We start from the raw sequence: 22,719 nt of genomic DNA on the forward strand, positions 1-22,719 counted from the left end.
CCAGCATGTGGTGTAGCATCTCACTGAGTCGGTGCAGATTCTTTTTTTTTTTTATTGGGTACAGACGGAGGCAGGTTGCGGCTGCGGCGTTTGACTGTGTGATCAGTTAAGTGTTTGCTTTAGGCTCTGTGTAGGATCCGGTTGTGCGGCTTTTTGTGCCATTTGGCTGATAAATGTATTATGTGCAAGTGGTTGGTTGGGGTAGTAAAAAGCCGCTATTAGCAGGGCACCCACATAACTGAGCTGCTTTGTTGTTGCAGTTATGTGGGCTCCAGTCAAAAGTCAGAACACACGCATGCATGGAGGGCGACGCTAATGATTGCCCTCCCTCCGAGCTTATACAGGCTGCACTCTTTGAAGTGCGCAGGCTGAACATTTTTGTCCTTCTGTAGGTGTGCTGCAGGGGGGTGGATGAACATCTTGGGGCAAGATGTTTCCCACGATTTTTAAGGCAGCTCTTCTTGTTTCAGATACATTTTTTTTTTACAGTTTGTACGACACTGATTTGAATGAATGCGTTTTTGAGAGGTTTCTTTGCTTTTGAATTTGAACTGCATGGTCATGTAGAATGTACGGTTTCTTTTTTTTCCCAAGACGGAAGCAGACTTTTGCCTAAAGTTAAAGATTAGGCAAATGCAAACACATAGATATTTCAGATTCAGATTCAGATTCGGAAAACTTTACTTGTCCCCGGGGGGCAATTTGAGGAACCCCATCTGGCAGGACATGCACATACGCTTTGCAAGAAATCCCTTTGACATTAATGAGTCAGGTTAAATCTAATACCTTGATAGAATAACTACCCTGTGACATATTGACAGCTGGTTGCTCAACCTTGTCTGTCTTTCTTTCTCTTTTGTATCCCCCTCTCTTTCTCTCTTTTCTGTGTCCCAAAATAGTTTAAATCCTAAATTGGGCAAATAGCCCAACAGTGCAAGATCAGTCAGAGTCCCTCTCTTTTTTCGTGTCACCATATCATGTCTTCAAACTGAGGAGTGCCAGCATATCACCATTTCCACTCTATTAGTGTATTACTTGCGTGACTAGCCAGTGTGATACACCATGGTTCATCAAGCGGTGGAAGGTTTTCACCAGATGTCCCCTCATTTTTCTCTAACAGTATTTTTGCTGAAGGACTTGCGCCTTGTCTTTGTCTGGGACAAAAGGCAGACCGTCCTTTTTTTCTAAGTGCTTTACGGCCGCTGTAGACGTCCTGCTGAGCATCCGAGGGGCCAGCGTCTCATCACAATAGTTCCGGGACTTATAGCCCTCATTAGCTGCCTCAGCATCCATGCTTGTCAATAACAGCTGACGAGTCTAGGTGTATCCTTGACGACAGTGGCCTCGCGATGGTCCCAGTGGGGGCTGGACCTCTTCATTAGTTGCACCCCCGTGTGCACACAGACATATAACTATATACGAGCGTGTGTTTCATGCACACTTAAACATATGCGCACACTCTCGCTGCAGAATAGCTCCAAATCCCCCTTTTTTGATGGCTCCCCCCGGATGTCAAGTGTTAGGTAACCATTACAGCTGATGTCATGACCTTTCAACCTTGGGGTCTTGGGAGAGGAAGGCCTGAGGGGATTGGAAGGCTATCAACAAGCACTAAGAGACAAGAAACCGATTGTGCCTCCTTTGATTTTAGTTCCAAGCGGCTCACCTGAAGCCCTGTATTCCTTTATGGAGTATTTTGTTCGGTTGTTTTTTGGTTAATGTTTAAACGTCTTCTTCTATCTCTGTATGAAGAAGTCATATTGTTGGATTTATTTGCATCCTTTTCGGTTGAGCTTGAGGCCAGTTCAAATTGGATTTCTGATAATTATTATTTTTAAAGCTAACTTATGTGTTACATGTGACAACATCTAAATTGAGCTAAACATACTTTTGGTATGGGTTTCTCTTACAGCAGTAGCCTCACATGATTGTTATCAACTCATTATGTCTGCTTTCATCAGCACTGACATCCTCAGTCCCTGAGTGATGAGGCTAATCAGAATACATGAGCTCACATTAGCTGCCAGTCTTCTCCATTTACCTCATTTTTTTTTTAATCCCTGACCAACTGAACAAAAGACCATTGACTGGTGTATTAAAGGGAGTCCTAATTTTTGTTTTGAGAGGACCAACGGCAAAAAGAGATGAAGATGTGGCCGACTGTCACAGGGACTTTTTACCTTCTTTATCTTCCTAATCAGTTCTCGCCGTGCAGTGAATTCGCAGGTGCTTCCACTCTGGCAAACAGAAGGCCTGAGAATGTTTCTGGAGCCCTGTGTTGAAGCACAAAAACGCCCTGATAACTCTTCCGAGATACACTCGCTTAACTCACTCTTGTAGCCACAACACTGATCCATCTGTTCTCGCTCCTCGTGTGTGTACGAGGGTATCGCTCTGTGGTTCAATAGCTAAGGGCTATGTGTTCTCTTTGTAAGAGCTCTTATCTTAGTTTGTCAAATTTCACTAAAAACCTTTTGGGTTTTCTTTCTGTTTTCTATAAGATTTGTATCTAGCCGATTCTGACTGTCACAAAGGCAGAGTTGTATAGCATTTGAGTGTACTGAACCGTTATCATTTTCTCTGCATTGTCATGTATAACTCAATCAGATGTAAGAGCCCTATCCAGCCACTTACAAGCAAGTGAATCCTTACAACTTGAAGCAAACTTTGATTCATAAGAACAAGCTGGTTGATTGCCAGAACTGACTGCTATCTAAGCTTCATTGTCAGAAATCTTGATAGTAAGGGGTTTTCTAAGATGAGATGTAAAGGCTTGATTGAAATCACACCATAACGGACTCTTGACCTCGATAGAAATCTAAATTGGTCCCAAGAAACCAATTTGAGCTGATGTGGTTTGTTGCTACTACGCAAGCATTGTGTGCAATTGGCTTGTCCTACATCCAATCAGAGAGATTTTGTTGTAAACAAAGTCAACGCAACTGCACTCCGATGACTAGTATGACATCACAGAATAAAACCTGGCCTGATAATTTGATTGTTCTGGCAGATTGCATCATTAAGGGGACACAATCGGTTTCCAATGGAGCTACTCCAAACCAGCATCTTGTTTAGGCTAGCTTTCAGGCTAAGGAAGTCAATGTGAAACAGGCCTTTCTACCTCTTTCATTCAGTTTCTTTTGGAGGCGGAAAGAGCATTAATCACTAGTCTTACTTGAGTCATTGTTGGTAGCACCCACCCGGTTTTTGTCTTTACTTAAAGCAGATTTCTGAGATGTGAAAGACAGGAGTGTTTTTTTTTTTCATTCAAGGAAGTATCTGCCAGATAGGTGGGGTTCACAACTGCTAATGTTAAAGCTTGCATGAACAAGCTATAGGAGGAGTTGTGCTGAATTATTCACTGATGCGGCAGAGCAGATTGTTGCTTAAACGATTAGGAATGATTGATGCTAAATCGCCTTTTTCCACCCCGAGCTCTGATCTCATTTTCCTTACCTTTGGTGAGCCGGATGGCATGACGCTACATGCACTCGTACACCCCGCCCCTTCCTCCTAACTCCTAACCCCCCCCCCCGTGCTTTCACTCTTTTCCCCATGGGGCTGTTGCTTAGCATCCCTGCCTTGGGTTTGGCTCTTAATCCCGTTTGAGGAGTTGCATAGCTCAGCTTTTTTACATTGTTGTTCTCGTCCGCCTGCCCCCTCTAAGACGCACTTTCTCCCTCTCCATATACATAATTAGATTCATATTGTGACGCAAGAACTTTCGCTTTGGCCTTATTTTAAATCCAGGCCGAGAGAAAATACAATGTGTTGATTTGTTCACAGAGCTTCCACAGACAGGCCACTTAAAAAACATTCCTGTCAGAACCACAGCTTTATAATTTATAAGGACAGACAGTCGTAATTGTCCCTTTATTATAAGGCGGAGTTACAGTTGTGCAATTCACAACAGAGTATTGGATGTGATGTGTTGGTCTCTGTATGAAATGTGTGACTTGTCATTCATTCCCTTGAACCAGAACCAGATCATCCCATCCAGCAAGCACTCTTCCTTCTTTTTTCTCCATCGCTTGTTGTGGGCGTTCGTTTGCTTTCCAATCATTATCTGGCCCTGAAATATCGCTATGCGCATGTCGGACACGAGACCGCCTACTGGAGAAGACAAATTACTCCCCGTGTGAGTCAGGGGACTAACTTGAGCTTCCTGGCAGCCCTGTGCTCCTGCTCTTCCCTCTTTAGAGTAAAGTGTCTTGGATGTCTTGACAAGAAAAACGTGACTCCTCTCTGGAGCACAGGTGTGGCAGTCGTCCACAGACGCCGATGACCTTTCACCTGTGAGATCAAAGCAGGACATGGTTTGTTTGTTTTTTTACACAGGCACTCAGTGGCGAGAAATGACCCTGCACTGTTTTACACATGGCTTGTGACCTCAGGCTGATGGATGGGCCAGACGGAGGGGCGAGTCGTAGAGAAACAGAGCGTGTGTAGAAGAGGGAGACGTTGTCGGTGTGTTCTGATTTGTGTATATCAGTGGGAATCGTAGGCTAAAAGTGAATGTCTCTGATTTCGCTTGCCAAAAACCTCCAAAAAAGCTACTAGCTCCTTATTAAAAAGCCTGTTAGTATCAGAACGAGTAGCCTTACCAGCAAGGAATGTGCAGCCATTATCAACAAAGTGCCATATCTTGAATCGTAAGTCTACATAGATGGTGCCTGTGTGCTTTAGGCATGTCTGCAGCAGCTCATAAGTCTCCTTGCAGTGTATATATATGAGTGTGTGTGTGTGTGTCTCAGGCTTGGCATGCTCAGTAACTGATATTGGGAGATCCCATTCATTCCTAAGATATCGCACAGTCCTGGTTTGAAACTGCTCCCTTCTCCTTCTGTTTCATTGTCTTCCCTTGTGCGTCCTCGGCAAGCTCTCCCTCGTCTTGTACTTTCCTGACGAATATCCCCACTGCTTGACCGTGAGCCTGCGGAGTGTCGCTGTCCTGCCGCGTGGTGTTCCCGACCGGTTGTAGAGACTTATTAGATCACTGTCGACACTTCTCTATCTGTCTGGCATGCCTGTCTGACTCTGTGAGCCTCTATTGTCAGTCTGCCCATCCTTTCTTTTATGTCTGTGTTTGCGAACTTGGATGAACGTTCTCCGAGTGTCAAGAATGTTTTTTTAGTAGATCCTGGGCTGTGACAACGAGACAACTATTAAAAGCATTGCATAGAAATCTCAAGGTGAGTCCTTTGTTGTCAAGGACTGACCGTTGCGCCGAGGCTTCATTTACACTCGCTAGTGGGTGCGCACATGGACACAGAGGAACCTCGTGGACTTGTAGCTGTTCTTATTATGCTACTTTCTAATCCACTTGGAGGACCCTTGGGTAGTTGGTGCCACTGTAGCTTATCTTTGTGTCACAGTGTGTTTCAGGGTGCACAAATGCACAAAAGCCTCCTGCGTGCCTTCTGAAATCAGACCAGTATTTATCGTGCATTGGCTCTAGAACAGAAGATGAGTGCATTTTTGAATGATGCTGCGACACACTTTTGACTTTCTTGCTCAGAGTTAGATGAGTGGATCATTGCCACTCTCATTTATATCCACCCGTTGTAAAATTACAACTCTCTAGGTTAGGAAAACGAAATGCAGGACCACTTTATACGTTGTTAGTTCAATACAAACAAAAACCGAATTGTTAAACTGAATTTTCACCTTTGAACACAGCCCGGCTGCTTGTTCTGCTACTTGGCTCTTGGTTCATATTTACAGTAAATGCACAGGAGTGATATTAGTCTTCTCATCTAGTTCTGCAAGCGATAAAAATATTTTCAAGAGCCTAACACACTTTTGCCTCGCACAGAATGCGAAATACAAGTTTTGCAACTGATCCACATGTTCGGTGCACACTTTTTTTGAGCATCCTCTATGTCAGTGCTGAAAACATAACATGATGTCCCTGAGGGTAGCGGAAAAAACAGAGCAGGTGTAATAACAGTGTTCCCGTCTCCCCGTCTCTCTCTGTTTATGTGCTCAATGAGCGAGAAAGGAATCACATTCATGCTTAATCTCGTACATCCACGGAGAGCGTTGTTGTGTGTGTGCTTGTTAGGTCTGTGCGTGTGTGTGTGTGTGTGTTTCTATGTGGGTATGTGCGCCTCCAGGCTGTAGTCTAGAGTTTGAAGTGTAAATACCAGGGGATCAGGAGTGGTCACTGTTCCACTCCACTGATGTCTGAGCGCTCAATTACAGGGTACAGAGAGGAGGGACGTTTCAGGATCTGAGGCTGTGTGCTGATGCCGTCGCTGGCTGTGAGAAGCAATATGGCCACACACTGACTGTGGGATAAGTTAGATGTGACTCCCAAAAGTTTCCCAAGGGAAGAAGTCGCCTTTAATTTGTGTCAAATATGATTTAAAAACTCACTTTGTGAGATTTCACTTTATATTATACCCTTGGAAAGAATGCTGCATGCACTCCCTTTATATTTTAAATCTGTCATATCTGTCCGACTTTTGCTACTTGAGCCCTCTTGACTCCCACACTCCCCATCAAAGTCCGTCTTTCTGTAGACCGGAGTTTTGTTTCCTGCAGGAAATCTCTCTTAAGCAGAGTGCTGGTTTCTGTCGCTGGCTGGAGAGTGAGCTAGAATTTGAGGTGTCTTTCTATCAAGAAGGTGTGTTTGCTGTGCGGATCTCAAAGAGTGGCTGTTTGCTAGCAAACACCTACAGTATGCCTGGGGATCAGGTGAAACAGAGTGCATTCCCTCTCTGTCACAAACACACACACACACACACTCACACGGCAGGGTTATCTCTTATTTACATGCTGCAGGACGGTGATTTCACCACTCAAACTCCAACAGGTTTTTGGGTGGGGGGTTGCGGGGGTCGTCTTTGATTGTAACCGGACACACCTCTCTCACTCTCTCGTCCCTTTTCATTCTCCCTCACGCAGACAAACACAATGCTCTTCTTTGTCTCTCTCACCGGGGAGCCAGGGGGAAGCTTCGCAGCTCGCCAACGGCTCACGAGTGTGACATTACATGCGTCATGATGTGCGATGACCAGCTGCTGGAATGTTAAGTGGCGGCGGCGGCGGTGGTGGGGCGGGGGCCGAGGGGGTGGGTGTATATACAGTGTCTGGCTAGAGTGAGTGACAAGTGTGACAGTGAAGGAGAAGGGGGCAGAAAAACAGGAGAAGACGTGGAGACAGCTGGAGCCTCCCTTTGCTAGTTTTCTGCTGGGCAGCATCCACGCCGCAGGGCGTCTTGCTCAGTTACTAATTGTGGCTCATGTCTCATATTTGTGGGATGTATTTTTACGATGCTTGTAGGAACCTGCACGGCGAACTGACAGGGTATTCTAAAGGTGCAACAACAAAAGACATCACCTTTTTTTGCGAACTAAATTTCAGTTTCTCTGCTTTTGGCTTTGTCTTAGTTTCTGTATCATCTCCTCCTGCATGCAGACTCTGGCTCCCGGTTGGCAACAGTCTCATGTGAATGACATGACATTTAGACTCCATACCAGTCATGCGTAGGCTGCATACCAGGAGGTCAGATTTTCTGCTGATATACTACTACTACTACTATGATATACTGCTGACAAAACTCATGTGACCCCCTTCAGCTTTTGCTCTTTAAGACCAATTACAAAACATGCTAGAGTAAATTATAATCATATATACCAATCTACAAGTTTGGCCACTGTATTTATAGTTTGAATGAATGAATGGAGGTTACTTGAGTGGTTTAGCTTTTAGCTCCATATTTGGTCTTTTGACTCCAGACTTTACCCTGAGGTGTCCAGGCCGCTCCTCACTTTAAACTTAAGGCCAGAAGAAACCAATTTTTCCTCACCAGGGTCCTTACAATGATGGACAGCCTGCCTGAGGAGCTACTTAAGTGTAGCCAGCTTAAAACCACAATTTCCAGTACTTGAAGTGCCCCTTGGTCTGCAGTAGAAAGAAACAGTAGCTGTTATTAGAGTAATAATAAACCAGTTGGTTGGTTCGCATAACTAAAGGCCCATTTCAAGATTTCTTTTTTCAGGAACTGAAGAAACTGAATGACCTCAGAAGCTCTATTCAGGCTTGTTGGGTGTCTGTGTTTTTACTGCAGAGAACCACAAAGACGGTACAGACTGGTCTGGTGATGTATGAAAAAAAACAACAGCTGTGACAGACGGGTGTCATTATTTGTCTGGCACAACAACAAACGTGGAGAAAATTCAAACTATGCTGCTGTTGATTGTGAATTTCTCCTTTGAAAGTTAAAAGAGGAAAAGAGACAAAATATAGTGGACACTTGCACAGTGTCTGGCTAGACACTTCGGCAAAAAGTCCCTGTACTTTTGACAAGTACTACGCCACAAGCAGGGACTTTTTTTCTAAAAGTAGACCTTGGTTCCTGCCGTGGGAACCTACTGAGTACCTCCAAAGATTCCTCGGTCCTGCAGTGGAAACTCAGCTTAATGCCTGGTTTATGCTTCTGCGTCAATTTGACCGCTTGGCAGTAGCGTATTTCCGGCTGCTTTTCCATCTACGCAGTTTTCTAATTAATTGTTTTGGATTAGTAAAGATGGAACAGAAAGGTTAACTGAGGAGATTCAGAGATACAAACATTTGTATGACTCGTCTTTGGCAAAATTTGCCATTGTCGCCATTGTTGAAAGTGAAGCAGGAAGTAGAAGCCGATTAGCAATAAAGACACAGCGCCGACTACTAGCGCTTGGGTGGCGTATTTACAGCGTGAACCAGACTGACGAGTGCACAAGTATAAGTGGCTCGCACTGGTGTAAGCTACGTAATGTAGGTTACACCATCTATGTCCCGCAGAGGCATAAACCACGCTTAAGCTTGCTAATGTCACAACTAACCTCATGCCTTATCTATTTTTAGAAAGTATATGGAAAGTCTTAATACATTGAAATGGTGTTCTCGTCTGCCCTACACCTTTACATCTGTCGGTGTTACTTCAGATTAGTGTATCGCCGAGGAACATCTCTCGCTCCCTGTGTAATAGCCCTATTGGTGGCACTTTTGGCTGCACTCGTCACAGCTATTAAGACTTGGCATTGGCGCTGACAATGCTGGTATTAGGATGAAATGTCAAACAGCTTACATGGATTGAGTTCGCTGGCACAAACAGACCTAATATCTGTTCAAGTCCCATTTCTTAATCTGGCGCTAAACAAAACCATGCCCTTATGCAGCAATACAAACCCACAAGATAACCTAACTGACCAACACATCTCTCTACATACAAAAAACAACAATTAAAACTTTTGTTAGAAAGATAATTTAAGATGTTTGATGTAATAAACACCAGATTTAAATTAAAAAATCTCTTTTGCATCAGAGCTGGATGAAAACATTTTTCTCAACAGCTTTGCTGAAATCTGACACCTTTCTCATAATTGCCCTGTCATTGAAAAGCTGATTGGGGCTTTAGCGCTGATCCTCTGAGTGTTGATGTTGGACTGAACAGAAGGGCTCCATGCCAGATTGTGCTCACCGAGGTGTCAGCTGTAGTCATTTCCCCTTCAGCCAGAGAAGAAGCCCGGTGACGGTGACAGGTGTAATCTCGACAGTTAATGGCTTGTGTGTGAACTAGTTGATGCATGCTTGGATTTCAGGTTGTTGCTCCTTTTTTTGTCTCACCGTCTGTCAGACAGCATTTGATTTTCCTGAATCGTTGTGTTGGGATTAAAAGTTTTAGCTGGTGTTGACACATTTACACACTTGTTTAGTTTCTATTTGTACTAGTTGGCGGCATGATAGGCAGCCATGTTAGCAAATGGATTCCAAAGTCACAAGGCACATTCATGTCCCGGTCACAAAAACTGGAATGGCTAGGTTGCTAATTATCAGTTGTTTGCGTGCCAACACTAAAGTAGTGTACAGTGTAAGCACACCTGCTAAGTACTACCATGCTAGCATTATCAATTTGAGTATGTTAGCATGTAGCTGAAGATGGGAAGAGTTTTGCCAAACCTGATAAATTGTAGCCTTCAGTGAACTCTTGGGACATAATTCACTGTAATTGGTGGTTTGGTCTAAATTGTGTGTCTACAACCACAAAACGAGATATGAAATAGCTCCATTGTTGCAAGATTTGCACAGCTAAGGCAGGATTCTTGGTGTCTGAAGTAACCGACACCAACTCTTTAGATTTTGCTCACAGGCCCTTCGGTGGCCTGGGTGTTTACTGGCATGGGGGGATTTGAACCCTGACTCAGAGCGAAAGTCGATGCCTCGCCCCAGTGTGTCAGTCACAGCTGTCTTCGTTGGTGTCAGCTTACGACCTCCTGACAGCCTGTGCTATGCTCTGACGGTACCTGTCTGTTGTCAGGTTTGAGCAGAAAACCACATGTTCACACACACTGAAGGAGCTGAACGTAGGAACCAGATTCACATCTGAATCAAACTGATGGTTATTTTAATTTAGCGGAGTGTCACATCGGTTGTAGGCATGGTGTACCCTGGATCCTGCAGACGGGGCGGCTTCGGCCTCTGTTATCATTTCAAAGGAACATACTAAGACGTGCGGATTGAAGCTTTATACGTTCCTTCAGCCCTCCAGGCCTCGTCTTTTAACAGAGAGGGAGAAACACCAATCCAGATATGTAGACAGAGGGACCTCCGAGGTATATAGGGTTTGCTCTTCCTTTTGATAGGATGTCAAGGTGCTCCTTTGAACTGACACATCCTCCTGTTACCTTTTGGATAGGGTGACTCACGCACATACTCAATAACGCATCTTTAAACTGTACACAGGCATGCATCAGTGCTTGCGCGTACACACACACACATGGGTAGGGTCATATGCCCTCACGTCACGCACCATCCAGATCACACGTCACTCGTGGACTTTTCAGCATTTCAGCCAAGAGACCTCTTCCCCTGGAGTGTCGAGGCCAGATTTCACACAAAGATCCCTTCCACCTTTTATAATGGTTCACAAAAACTGCCTCGCCCTCCCAAATTGTCTTCAGTTACATGTGTATCAAAGTCAGAGCTGTTTTATCCTTCAGGAATGGCTTGCACAACGTAACTTTAACATTACTTTAGAAACGGCAAGTTAAAGCTGCAGGTGAATGTTCGTTTGGATGCACACATCCACATGTAATTTCCATCGTTTTTTTGCTGAATATATCGAGCTGTTGTTGCTGCGCCAATTGTCTCATGTCTGTTTTTATATTGTTTTATTTCTCTTCTAACTAGCGTATCCTTTGTCGTTTGCGTGCATGCTAAAAATATACTCAGAGATTCTCAGGTTAAAACTTTCTCCATTAAAGATTCAACAACTACACCACAACAAATAATCAAAGCAGTATGATTCCCTGCTATTATATATTATATTTTTTTACGGTAGAGTAAGTCAAGAAAGTCACAGGGTGTTGTAAGAACGTTGAAGAAAAGACCTGTTTAGGACTGCACACATTCCTAAATGGAATTCTACGATCTTCACTAAATAACAATTTTTTTTTTGCAAAGTCTTCTTTTAATTGGCAGATGTCACATGTGTAACTCTTGCCATTGTCTGCTGTACATATATATATATATTTTTAAATATAGCCTCACAGTGTCCAAAGGAAGGGCCAGGTGTTTGAAAATCCCTATAAAGTGCAGAACTCTTTAAATATAAAATGAAAGTGATGACTTCCATTTTTTTTAATCACAGTAACGTGTTTTAAAGGCACCCCTGACACTCATTCTCTATTCTTTTTTTTTCTTTTATTATAGGTGACTGTACAATGACAATAAAGGCTAGCTTATCTTATCCTATGACACCTATGTTTTGGAGCAGAACTAGAAACCACAATGCCTCTCTCTATCTCCCTGCATCCCATGTGATGTTTGAAAATAACATGCGTGCTGCTGTCTATCTTCTGCAGGCCCTTATCAAATTACATCTTGGCTTACTGTGAATAGCTGTTTATCTGCGAGTGTGTTCGTGTGTGTGTATAGCACTGTGGGTGATAACAGAAAATGCCCTTACATCAAGTTAATACCAATGATCAGCTCCCACTCCTTCCCTGGTGTCTCTTACGTGATAAGAACTGGAAGAAGGAAACACGTTGACGGTCCTTTGACGTCACCTCCCTTCCTTCCCTTCTGATCCCGCTGAGCGGAGCGTGATACCCTGCAACACAGTGGGAAGATAGCCGTCACTACCTCTGCTCTTACTACTGCATTTCCCTGGGCCTTTTGCCAACTCCTAACCCTCCCAGAGTGCTGTTGGAGACTGATGGCGGCACTCAGTGTCTGACCACAGACACTTATGGCAGTACACTGATAGGCTCCTTAGCACCCTACGCTCTGCTCTGTACCTTCTAAAATACTGTCAGGATTGATTTTCAAGTCTATAATGTAGCCAACATTTCTTAATAGACTCATTATGGAGCTTCAGTGCGTTTAGATGAGGTATTCTTACCTCTAATTGCAGCAGGGAGGGTAGACAAGCAGAAGTAGGTTTGAGAAAGAGATGTGAAGTTGTAGCTTGGTCTTTCAGGTTTGAGGTTATATGTAGCTCTCAGGGTGTTAAGGAACGATCATGTTTGTTTTGTAGGTCTCGATCTAGCTTAACCTCAGCTTTCTGTCAGGCCTGTGAGGCAGTGCAGGTCCAAAGTTCTTGACCTCTGGTTATGGTCATTTGGCCTTTGACCCCAAGAACAAAGTATAGGGCCTGGACTGTAGCAGCCGGGGGCTCGGTGGCTCTAAACTGTGCTTTTATCTAAAGTAAGCCCCCACTTACTGCGGGGTCATCTGGACTGTCTCTTTGCCTTACCTTCTGGTGCCCCAGATAATGTCAGCCTCTCTTGGGAAACATTGGAAAATGACAGAAGCCATTTGCAGATAAGGAATAAATGACATTGCTGGTTTCGTCTGTCTTTTAAATTTATGGCTTGTCACACACGGACTACTGTTTGTGTATGTGATTGATTCAGAGCTCCAGTGTGTAATGTCTTCCACTCGCGAGGCTTGTATTTCCCCATTCAAACAACACAGCCATTGATTCACCATATAACCATAATGTTGCGCAACACTTCCACTTAATTGTTTACTGCGCTGTTATATAAAACCACCACTTAATAGTCACATACTTAGTCATGATCTCTTATCACAAATATTTCCCTCGCTTGTTCCACATTTAAATTCATACTGCTCACAAAAACAGTTAACGATTTAAGCAAAACAATCATTTACACGTCAGAATAATGATTTACGGCCTTATGAGGAAATTCTGGTTTGCGGTTGTTTTCTTTTAACTCGGCAGACTGCAGCAGAAAAAGGTGGCGAAGCCAAACCAGGTGGAGAATTCACATTTCAGGCTGAGGTGACCACACCCAAGCGCTGAGACAAAACAAAAGTTCACAGAGCTGGCGTTCGGGAATCTGACCTGCATTTGCATTTTATCTGCCTGTACACAATCATCCTACTATCTCTCCGTGTGTGCCCTTGCTTAGTTTTGCCGTCCCACAAGTGGGGATGTGGATGTCTGTCTTTAAATGCTGATTGCCTCTCAACAGTGAGTCCAGGCCCCGGGAGCATTGTGTAGGAGGCGTGAAGTGATTGTCTCAACGTGTTGGGATTCACGCAGGTTATAATGGAGTCGCAGGACAGGGCATTTGAATGGGGACCTAAGAGATTCAATGGGAACCTTTCATGGCAGGGATCGGTGTTAGGTTGATTTGGGACACAGAAAGTTTCCCACGTGTTCCTTCGCTTAAGTCTTTGTGTAATCATCTGACTCCAACTGATAATAATTAACTAAATAGTAATTGTTATCATAGAATATTTTTTAATCAGTCTGTTTCTTGTTGTTGTGATCTACACAAACCTTGTGATTTTTGGACTTGATGCTGACGGTTTCTTCCATTTTTGAAAAGTTGCTGTTTAATGTTTGCGATGGGTCTCTGTCCTTAGCCATACATGTGTTACCTCATGACTGGAGGGGGGTAAAGCTGTGACACGCAGGGCCCCCCTTTGAGTTCAACCATGTGAGAGATGTGTGGAATGAGTTGGTTCAACTCCAGCGTCCTGTGCTTAGGGTTTCCTTGCTAAGAGATGGGGCTGACAGCTGTCTCCCCATGACTGGTATACTGCTTCTCACTGCTGCCCTCAGACACATTAATCACCAGAGCTTTTCACATATACATAGCTTATTGAGTAGAGGTCCACTTGACACGTTAGGCATCAAATTTTAGGCATGCGTAAAATGTATTTGCAGACAAATGAATTTTGCTTTTAACACAGGCCTCCTTAAACATGTACTCAGAGAGGTTGAACGGTAGAGGTCAACCACATTGGTCCATGGCCACATTCTGCATCGCCTTTCAAAAGCAGAACTTAGAAGAGCTAGGTCTAGCTAGAAGGAGCTACAAACGTGTTGGTCTACAGTTTATTCTTGACGTCCTTCTGAAGATATGTTATTATTTGAAGAGGAAAAATGAGAAGAGGCTTCGATGCATGCCTTCTTAACTTTGTCACTCGCTTACCTCCACGCATCCGGTTCTCTTCTTGGACAGTGGTTTGCTAATCAGAACATCCCAATAAGAGCGATCCCTCTCACTTATGTGCCCCGCCACAGATTCAACATGCTGATTTGGTTGAAAAGTTGCAGTTCGAGGTTCAACTAGTGACATCAGTGCAGAATGCACCACCAAAACTAGGCTCTCTAGGTGCATGTGGAACACCCCATGCCCCATGAAAAAGTTTGATGGCTTCTCAACTAGACTCTCCTTACTAGTAAAACTTAATCCTTGATTTAATCAAATAAACAATCTCATTTTAGCCTTCAAATAGCATATTTCCTATGTTCCCGTCATAGTTATCGACATTTCAGGTCAAACTGTTGTTCACTTACAGAGTCCGTAGTTGGGAAATCAGGTTGGCTGTCGATGAGTGATGACTACTGTGACTATTTTGCAGCCAAAGTAAAGTATACAACTAATCACACCGAGGTTTCGTGATTGTTCAGCTTTCCAGAAAATAAATGGATTTCCTGTGACTTGTGTTTGTGTTGCTCGCAGTGTGACCGCACTTTGTGCTCTTATTTACACTGCGAGCTGTGCTTGAAGGTCGAGGGAGGCGTGTTGAAACAAACTTAGCATTTCCTCCCATGCCTTGTTTCCCTTTGCACACCTTCCACACACATTCTGCACAAGAAAAAATAAAAAACGCCACACTCAAGGACCATCCGTGTGTTTGGGATGTGCCTCCCCTGAATGATGATGTATTCTCTGAGTGCTGAGGACGCACTGATATGTGTCAAGGCCTGCAAGTCTTGTGAGACGGTATCCATAAAATAAGAGAGGAAAGCTGTGGTTAGTTGCTGTGGTTTTGCTTCAGGGCGAAGGCGGTTTACAGCCGGTATGATCGTCATTTGCCACACACATATACATGTTGTACACGTACTGTACACACAACCTTGTATTTTCATCCATACCTGTTCTCTGTAGTCAGTCAGTCAGTGGGGTCCAGAAGGCTGCAGGGCTGATAAAGTGGAAATGGCCTATTATTACTAAAGCGATGACAGCAGCTGTGGGCAGGCATCACACACTGGCATACCTCTGGATGTGCGTAAGCAGAGCTGTTCTGTGTTGCACACTATTACTCTGTCTTTTTGACACTCTTTGTCCTCCATCCATATCTCTCTCTCTCTCTCTCTCTCTCTCTATGGCTATATTACATACCTTGTGAAATCTATAACCCATTCATGCCTTTGTTATGAGAATTGTGTGTGTCACTTTCTCTCAAACGTCCTCTAGATTGTTATTAATGCCCTATTACTCTTGTTGCGTGGGCCACGTTCCCCATAGAGATTGTAAACTGTAACTTAATCCAAAGTAGGCTTATTATTTGAAGCTCTGCCTGCTCAAAGACATCAGAAAAGAGTTTGAGAAACGTTAATATTATCCACTTCAATCCAGTTTAACAGCACCACAAACACCAGTCAATTATCACAGTCAGTTATGACTGGTGTCGCTAATGAATTAGCAAGTAACTGTAATAGCTAAATGAGCAAATCCAATGGAGACAATAGTGTCTCCAACTGCTCAAAGGCAGTATCATTCCTTCTTCTACTGTAGACCTCCCACCTGGTTTAAACCACATGGGGTTGATTGGCACAAACACACGTATGCACATTTGTCTTGCGTCTTTACAAGTCAGATTTTGGATGTCCCTCGCAGGCTGCGTAATTCATAACGCATTCCAGCCTCTACCGCAGGAATGACTTCACCTGAGAAACCCAGAAACATCCTCGTAATTTGGCTGCCTGTAAGTGTGTGCATGTGATATCATGCTCGTCTGCACCGTACGTGCGTTGATCTTTTGATGGAGGATGCTCAAATGAACGCCTGCGTTCCAAAAATTGCCCCGAAGAAATAACTGAGGCGCCTGATGCGACGTTCCCATCCTCACACACATACACACATGAAGAGAACAAGTAGATCCTCCTCAGTCTCATTACAGTGACCACACTCCTCTTCTCTTTTGCCTTAAACCCATTCCCCACTTTCCTTCTTCTTCTTTTCAAGCATCAGGACGTGTCACGGCGCAGCCCCCAAACTTCAATCACGTTCATTTCTTCAAGAGTGATGACATTTTGCGTTTGATCGAGGTGAGGCGCTGAGGTCGTAATTCACGGGACTGTTAAAATTTGTCTCTCTGGGGGTCGAGCGAATAGCTGTGTGATGCTGGGGCGTGTCCCTGCAGGTTGAGCCGGAGCAATAATTTACCGGTTCCCCACCCTAATAAATCCTCTTTAGATGAGAGGAGGGAGCGGGCTAGAGAATAATCGCAGGAAGATGGGGGGGGCAATAATTTAGGGTTACAGGGATCGAGTTGGGTCCAATGAGTGGTGTGTAAGATGTCATTTTGAAGATGCTGGATCACATTAATTGTGGTGTGGTCATTAATATGTTAGCAGTTATAGGCTTTTAGGATCAATGAAAGAAGGAGAAAGCAAACATAAGGAAATAAAAGCTTTTGTTTTGTAATGTTGGAACTGAAAACTTACGGCACAACAGGTGTGTAGTGGGTTGTTCTTTAGCAGTAGTAGCAGACGCCACTGAACTGGAGGATTAAACACTCAATAAAGTAATCAATGTAGCTTGTTACTTAATGGATTCCTCACTAGACTTGAGAGTTAGGGAGATTCTCAACTGCTGAGTTTGAAACTGATACGTCTCGCTGCCCTCCCTCCTTTTCTTTCGCGTAGCTGACTCATTATCACGCACCGTTCTTGTCATCCGTGTCACCCTGCACAATAACGTGACATTTAACTGACCCCGTGGAGGAGAAGGGGAGGGGGGAGGGGCGGTTGGAGAAGTAGACAGGAGAGAAAGAGGAGGACGACATGTACGCCGAGGGGACGGTGGTACTAGCCGTGGAAGGAACCGAAGTGAAGGAGGTGGATCTCAAGAGGAAGAGGAAGAAGGAGGTTATGAGGGAATAGCGAGGAGGGAAAAGGATATGGAGAGGATAGGGGGAGAAGGTTGGTGAGGGTACAATCCCCTTTTCTCCCCTCAAATTCCCTCCTTTTTTTATGACTTCAAAGTAACTCCCGGTGAGAAGGAATTATTCCTCTCCGCTCAACCGTGCCGTTCTCCACACTAATCTTCTACCTCTGCAACCCCCGTCGTGGACATTTATTACCACCTCCACAGAGTACACACTTGTAAATGTTAGGGGTGCCATTCAAGCGCTTTTATTCAGGCTTTGCTTTTATCGCTGATGCTACTTTATTTACTTTGTTTCTATTTGCTCTTTCTGGCAAAAGATTTCCACTGTTTCTTTCACTTTTGCTCTGGATTTTTGTCTTCCTCGCTTTACGAGGACGTTAGCATGACAAAGGCCTCGACCAGTAAAGCTCAAAGACGCATAGAAAGCACGTGGAGTGCAAACAGCCTTCATGAAATGCACCTGAGCTACTCGCAGCAAGCATGTTACAGATGTGGCTCGAAGCCGGCCCTGGATCACAGTCGGCACGGGGCCAGAGGAGGATAGAAACATCAAGAGTTCATCTGGCAGCCAGCAGCTCCAGGTGGGCTGGCTGAGTCCAAGCAGCGCTGAGACATCTGCGTCCGCATAGGCACTGTTTCATTCTGCTGGCTGGTCCGCTTGGTGACTAACCAATGGGCTGGATGCATGAATGAATCAATGAATTTGACTGCTCCAGTGACTGCACGGCTGACTTAAACACTGAGCTCATTCATGAATGACTCATTGAGCGAGTGTTTGGCCGGGTAACCAACTGGCCAACAGCATCTGAACAGCTGATACTCAACATATGTTTATGCCGCATGTCAATCAGGCCAATTAGCAAACGCTTGGAGTGCATTCTCCCAGAAAACTAAACGCTCACTAATGATGCGTGCAGTTATATTTGTGAGCAGGAGTATACTTGTTCAGCTTTATAAGAAAATGTTAGACTTTTAAAGACCACCCATGTTTGAAGGTGCCTCGTATGTTTGCTAATCTGACTGCTCAGCACTTGCAGCGCCATCCCCGGATAATTGTTAGCTTTCACTCTTCCTCTGACAACCTCAAAGTTCCGGCTAATACATTAACAATTTATAGGGTTTCTGTAGACTTCCTGAAGTCGACAGCAGTTCTGAAAGCAAGCCTTGAGGCCTCGAACTTTCGACAGGAGAACAGAGGTCGAGGCGGTCGGGGAGTTTTACCGTGGCTAATTAGGAATGAAAACTTAACAACTATAGCTGCCTGCTTTTGTGAAAGTCACTTTATTATTCCGGGTTTGATTTGCCCTTCCCTGCCTTCGTAGGTTGACAGCCGACATAAAGTGAGGAATGGCAGGTATTCTTTTTATGCTTGTAGCTAGAAAACCTGACACATGTTGTGGGTGTAGTTAACCAAAAAAAGGAGTGGATATGTCTTTTCCTCAGAATGGTTGCACCAGGACAAATAAGTACAGCATGAATCCAAATATCCCTGCACTGATTTTTTTCCGTATTACTAGTGAGATGTAATCTAAATAAGATGGACTTGCTTCTTTTAATCAGCTTAGAGCTTTAGCCCTACATAATTATATACTGAGTCTCTAAAAATTACATTTGATTAAGTGTTTTACTTATATCTGGCATACAAGGACAAAAAAAAATGTTTTGTTGGTGGAAATGTTTTAGAGTTTGTCACTTAGTCGAAGTAGCCAAGGGGTTAGAGTGTGTTGATGACTCATCCTGCACTTGGGGGTGTATACAAATTTTTTGTCCAGTGAAATCCCTCCCTCTCCTACACCAGCAGCTTCCGATTTTAGCTCTAACACGAAAGGCCCCGCTCCAGAAACAACTTTATCATGGTCGTCATCCTCAGTTTCATCCCTGTCTGATTCTTCTAAATCTGTGGTGTGGGCTTAGGAGGTGGCAAACTAAACAGTCGGACTAGTTCATAATTGTGTCGGGTCATGGCTACTGGTGTTGAAAAAAGAAATAGAAAGAAAGAGATTAGAATTTAAGTAATTATCAAAAGATATTGTCTCAGTATTTGACAAACTTAGATGAGTTTTAAGTTGAAGCAAGGCGTTTTAGACTTCTCAATTGAGGGAAGACAATGGCAGACTTCTGGATGAGATCATTTCTAGCCTAACAGTCCCTTCACTTCGGCAGACTGTTTCTTTGTGAGGGGGTGGAGTTTGGCAGAGGGCCGCTTTAATGCCAGCAGGGGTGGAGGCAGGATGGGGGTAAACAGCAGGCATTGAGCAGGTGTCGATGGGGGTATTCACGGGTGTCGGGAGGGGTCGGTGTCTCCCGAGTTTGCCCCTTGCACAGTGTTGAAACGTTCGCACATCCACACACTTGAACACACGCACAAAAGCGCCTAGAAGATTTGCCCGAGTCTGTTTAAATTGTCACAAGTTTCACGGTTTCCATGGGCGACCCCCCCCCCCCCCACACACACACTTGCCCCGCTCCCTTTTTTTTTCTCTTCTGCTCGTCTTTGTTGAAAAGAGCCAATCGTGCCCTGGCTGGTAACTAGGCACCCTATTTATCAGTAACCAGCACCAACAATAACTGTAACCTGACACCTCCTCTGAGAGAAAGACACGGAGAAGAGTAGAGTTGGAGACAAGAAAGAAAAGAATAGAAAGGGAAAGAGAAAGTCAGGAATTTTCTAAAAAAAGGAGGATATTCTACTAGAATTATCAGTTATGTTTAAAATATCTTTTTTTCATTTAGTTTTTTTAATGTCCTCTGATTTTAATAACATTTATTCCTCTTTAACTTGGCAGCACAAATCCTAATATTTTACAAAAATAGTTTCTGTAATGAAAATTGAAGGAGAAACTCAAAGAAAGAAAGCTGGGATGACTGAGGGAAGGCCGCAACCAACAACAACAGAGTGAGAGAGAAAGACAGGATCTCTAGTGTCAGTGTAATGGATACTTGGGTCCTATTAGGCCATTCATGGCTGGGTAGCTCTTAAGAGAGCCGTGCGGGTCGACCTGTGAGGAGGCTTTTGATCCGCGCGCAACCCCACCAGACCAACTATTTGTCCGCTGTTAGCTTATCAAACGGGATCAATGCTAGATAGCGCGGGAGAGGAGGAGCTTGGTGGGCATATAGATACAGGTTTTACGTTTAAGTGCAAATGCGAGTGTGTCTAATTTGCGTTTTCCGTGTTTGTTTGTGTGCATGCATATACATTTGTTTACATGGGCGGCCTGAAATGTGAGTGCATGTGTTTCTGTGCGAGGCTATCGTGTGTGCAGAGCATGACCAACTGTTGACTAGGGTGCACTGCCTTCAGACTGTGTATGTGTGTCAGTGCATTCCTGGTTATAGTTGAGTGACTCCCTCCTACGGAAAGGAGAAAGGCCCAGTTGACTCTTCACCTTTCAGTGATCTGTTGAATACGGACTTTAAGAAAGATCTAATACTGCTAATGCTAATTGGCAGCCACGCACAGGCTGAAAGGACTTTCACCACGGTGATACATGAGTACAAGCAAGCTATCGTAAGAGTACATATGCAACTATTTCTGTGGATGTGTATCTAAAAATCTACATACAGTATCTGAAAAGTAGTTCCACTCAGTCACTGGTTTTAAATAAGGTTTGGTCACTTCCCCCACTTGTAGTTGGGTTTATTAGGTCAGGACAACAAAAAAATTGACAGTTTTGGTGACGTCACATAGCATTCACAGTGAAAAAATCAAGTCATGTTGTGGTTTTATACTTATGATTGCATTTCTGTTCTGTGGTGTCACACATCGTTCTCAAAGAAATAATCGATTCACTGCTTGTCAGCATTATCAATCAAAAAAGTTGGACTTTTCTAACGGTAAGGCAAGTCTTTCGTATGTCCACACCAAACCAACATCAAAGAACTACTGACAAACAAAGCCGACTGCGACTTAGCATTTGTCAAGACCAAAACGTTGCACTTGAACACACCGCAAGCCAACGGCCAGCTGCCACATGCGTTCTGCGCCTGCGTAAAATGAAATAAGGGGGGGGGGGTCTAGTTTTATTCATTCAAAACAATCATGGTGATCTCTCTGACCGATTCGTTACCTCACCTATTCAGTCGGCTGAAAAGCTGCCGACGGGAGTCCCAACTGCCGCCAACGGTGCAGGACACTCAAAACAAGCTCACCAATAGCCCAACACCGGCAAACAGCCAGTCGTCGGCTTGGTACGTCACAGCCTTTGTGTTAATATTGCGTGAAAAGGAATTCTTCGATTCCTTTCTAGTTTGTAGCTGAGAGTGAAACCCACATTTGTAACCCAAGATCAGTCACCTTCACATTTAAGAGCGGCTGTTTGGAACTCTTTTGCCTTTAGATTTTGTGGAATTTCATAGCATAACCCGACTCATCTGATTCACTTTTTTTTATTATTATTCATGTAGATCAATTCAACATACAGTTAGTCTGCATGGAGGGGCAATTGTTTAGTACAAACAAGAGATTGATATATCAGACCAACATACCAGGGTTTCTTTGAACCAACTCAAACAGGTTAGGTATGAAAGCATCGATACTTAGCTTCTTTTTATGTCCTGTCTCTGACAGGCCTTAATGATACTCATTCTAGTTTTTACATGATGTCTAGAAATACCTACAGGAGGTAATTTAGACTACAAGCTTGGACCTGTCCTGCAAAAGTGCTGTACTGTGGTCTCACCTGCTGCTTCTCTTCAAATCTGGGACTTTGGTCAGTTACCTACAGTCATGAAACCGTAGACGGCGTGCAAAACAAATTGTGACACCCGATGCAAGTCCTCTGAGGACAACCGGATAACACTGCATGATAAATTAAAACTGACTGTTAAATTGCATTTTGTAATAGAAGCCTCCAATTAAACTGTCTCTCGGTTGTCAGTCTGAGACACAGAAGCAGTCCCTGGGTGATTTCTCTCTCTCCCACTGATTTACCTTCAGACTGTGTGGGGTAGAACGTCATTGCCTAAAGGGATTTTTTCATTCTTTTGCCATCATCTTGTGCAAATAGAGCCAGACGACACCTGGAAGCTGTGACCTTTGAACCTTTAATAAGAGGAAGTGGAGGGCTTTAACTTCATTAACTGGCTCGGGAGGGAAAGAGAGACGGGCATGGTAAGGGAGAAAGGGGGCTGACAGCCAAGTGGCCGAGGTGGCAGAGTGCTTGTGTGGAGCAACTAAGTGGATTTAACAGTGTTTCAAAATCCATTATGAAAGCAGTGCTGCATTGAGAGAGATATGATAGTGCTCGTGTTTGCCTACACTTTTAGACAGTTAATGGTCCTGATAATAGTG

At 44.0% G+C, this 22,719-nt stretch overlaps 1 protein-coding gene across 9 annotated transcripts in view; it reads left to right on the top strand.

Moving 5' to 3' along the window:
* celsr1a (cadherin EGF LAG seven-pass G-type receptor 1a) overlaps positions 1-22,719 on the top strand; it is an 83,924-nt gene that overhangs the window by 3,809 nt on the left and 57,396 nt on the right. The gene's annotated exons all lie outside the window — the stretch shown is intronic.

This window comes from Chelon labrosus (assembly GCF_963514085.1).
Source record: "Chelon labrosus genome assembly, chromosome: 23".
NCBI lineage: Eukaryota > Metazoa > Chordata > Actinopteri > Mugiliformes > Mugilidae > Chelon > Chelon labrosus.